This window comes from Vicugna pacos, chromosome 32, assembly GCF_048564905.1.
Source record: "Vicugna pacos chromosome 32, VicPac4, whole genome shotgun sequence".
Lineage (NCBI taxonomy): Eukaryota > Metazoa > Chordata > Mammalia > Artiodactyla > Camelidae > Vicugna > Vicugna pacos.
Genome location: NC_133018.1, coordinates 16,446,846 through 16,450,220, shown reverse-complemented (window position 1 = coordinate 16,450,220; position 3,375 = coordinate 16,446,846).

Sequence of the window (3,375 nt, the reverse complement as noted above, 5' to 3'; positions counted from 1 at the left end):
GTATTCCCCCCGGCTCTGCAGCTGCCACCTACGTGCCCAGCACTGTGACCAGGGCTGGACCCCACACTTGCGGGCACTGCTCAACATCTGCCATCTCAAGCCCAGCCCCCTTCAGGTTCGAGGTCTCGGCAGCATCTAAAGGCTTCAGGAGCCAAGTGGCCGACCTAGATCTGAGCTGCCCCTTTGCAGCTCTCAGCATTACAGGAGGAGCAAAGGGGAACCCGAGCACCACACACTGCTGCAGGGGAAGCGTGGGCCTGAGCGCCCAGGGCCCTCCTCGCCAGAGCACCCCCATGCTGCCCACAGGACCCAGCACTAAGAACCAGCCTGGATGTGGAGGCCCCACTGCCCCCATCTTAAGTCACATGCCCGGGGGCGCACCCAGGCAGAGCCCCTTTACTGCCAGCCGAGGGACGGCACCACCCCCAGCAAGGCTGCCCTTAGGGGCGTGTCTGTCCTGGCCTCTGCCAGCAGCCCTGCCTCCTCAGCGGGCCCAGCAAGGAGCAGTCTTGCTGTGAGGGCCCCCTCATCACCCGTCCAGGCCTTGGTTGGACACAAAACTGCTGAGCGGCCAACCAAGTCAGTTTCCTCCAGCTTGGGATCCACTCCCTTGGGGTCGAAGAGGCGAGTGATGGCCTGAACTGTTAACTCTGGGGAGAGGCATCAGTGTCCATCCTCCTTCCAGGCTGGACCTTGTGTAGGCCCCATTTGGATGTGAAGCACAAGTCTAGTCCTAACCTCGGTAATCCTGGGGCAGCCTGGGCACCCTCTGTACAGCATTCTGTGCCCGCTCCCTGCCTACGATCTTGTTCCCAAAGATGCTTGATTTGAGGCTGTTGTCTCATCCCAGTGGTCAGAGTGCTCAGGACAAAGGCCCTTGTCCTGTCCCCTCGGGTCCTAGAGCGGGGGGACACCCCTGTTGCCTACAGCTGACTCCTCCCCTCTCCCCATTTTCCCCCCACGACCCTCGTGTCGCCTTTATAACTTATAATAAAGTTTTGTTCTTGTTCTTTTGCATAATTCTCAGTCTGCAGTCTGTCGATCAAATGTGAAAAAGCACTGGCTTGTATGAGTGGTGACACGGGAAACCAGACGTGTTTACAGTCTCCTGTGACCCGGCTCATGGGGTGTGGAGAGAAGCACAGCTGATGGCTAGAAGGACTAACACGTGGACATTAAAAGTGTGTTTGGGCTTTAAAAGATGCAGCCCAGGATAATGTGGGCCCAGGGGGAGGGGTAAGCAGGGAGGATCATCCTGGTCTGTTGGAATTGCTGTTTCTCACCCACCTCTCTGACCTGGAGGAGGCTGGACCATCCCGACTGTACACCAGGAGCCCACATTCCACATGTTTACTGTTTTCTAACGTAGCAGTTTGACTTTTTGTTGCTTTCAATAAGTCTTAGGCAAATCATGTATACATACATCTTACCCAGCAAGTACATGTCCATACTACCCAAGCAGTCTGCAGATTCAGTGCAATCCCTATCAAAATTCCAATGGCATTTTTTTTTTACATAAGCAGAAAAAACAATCCCCAAATTTGTACAGAACTGCAGTAGATTTCGAATAGCCACAGCAATCCTGAGAACAAAGCTGGAGGCATTGCTTTCCTGATTTCAAACTATACTGGAAAGTTACAGTAATCAAAATAGTATGGTACTGGCATGAATACTGACACAGACACCAATGGGACAGAATTAACAGCCCAGAAATAAACCCACACAGGTGCAACTAATTGACAAGGGATCTCTGAGAATACTCAACAGAGAAAAGACAGTCTTTTCAGTAAATGATGCTGGGAAGACTGGACAGCCACATGCCAAAGAATGAAACTGGACCACTATCTAACACCACCTATAAAAATTGTCTTAAGGGGGAGGGTATAGCTCAAGTGGTAGAGCACATGCTTAGCATGCACAAGGTCGTGGGTTCAATCCCCAGCACCTCCTCTAAAAATAAGCAAATAAATTGCCTCCACCAAAAATTTTTTTTAAAAATTAACTTGCCATGGTTTGAAGACTTAAATGTAAGCCCTGAAACTGGAAAACTCCTAGAAGAGAGTGTAAAGAAAAAGCTCCTTAACTTTGGTCTTGGTGATAGTTTTTTGGATATGACACCAAAAGCACAAGCAATAAAAACAAAAAGCAATGTTACTCTGTCAAACTGAAAAGCTTCTGGAGAGCGAGCTAAACAATCAACAAAATGAAAAAGCAACCTAGGAAAGGGAAAAAATATTTGCAAATCGTGTATACGGTAAGAGGTGAATATCCCAAATCTACAAGGAACTCATACAAATCAACAGCAAAAAAAAAAAAAATCTGATTTTAAAGTGGGCAAATCAAGACATGGAAACAACTTAGTGTCCATCAACACATGAACAGATAAAGGAGAGGTGGTGTATATATACACGATGGAATTTTATTCACCACATAAAAAGGAGGAAATCCTGCCATTTGTGACAACACCGATCGATCCTCGAGGGCATTATGCTAAGTGCATTAAGTCAAACGGAGAAAGAAAAATAGTGTATGAAATAGCTTATATGTACAACCTTAAAAAAGGAAAAGAAAACAACCTCATAGATACATAGAACAGATCAGTGGTTGCCAGAGGTGGGAAGTGGTTGAAGTAGCTGGAAGTGGTCAAACGGTACAAACTTCTAGTTATAAGCTAAATAAGTCCTGGGGGTGTACTGTTCAGCGTGGTGACTATAGTTTACAATACTGTGTTGTGTATTTGAAAGTTTCAAAGAGAGTAGATCTTAAAAGCTCTCATCACAAGAAAAATAATAGTAATTTGTAACTATGGGTGGTAATGGATGAAGCTGGTGGTGATGGATGAAGCTGGTGGTGATGAAAAAACATGGAGGAAGCTTAAATGCCTATTGCTAATTGAAAGAAGCCAGTCTGAAAAGACTGCACACTGAATGATTCCAACTATATGACATTCTGGGAAAGGCAAAATGACGAAAACAAGAGGACATGTGCCCTCAGTGGGCAGCACTGTCTCTCCTTCCCCTCCTGCCTGGAGGGGAGCAGCACTGCTCAGCAGCTGGTGGACCCTGGCAGATACAGGGTCTTCTCTAAAGTGAGTGTCCGGGTGCTGCAGACATTCCCTCCCGAGATCCAGGCCTTCATGATGGACTCCAGCCACCAGAGCAAGCCTTATGGCATGGGCCCTGATGACTCCAGCTGTGACTTGGAAAAGAACACTGAAGAGGCTGGAGGACCTTATGTGGAGGATAAACTGTGCCATCAAAATAGCCTCTCAGACCTGCACCTCAAGGATTGTGACACCATCACACTTGTTAAGAGAGGCCACAAGTCCCCATGAGTGCCTACAGTCGGGCTGCTCGTGATGTAGACTTCCATGGT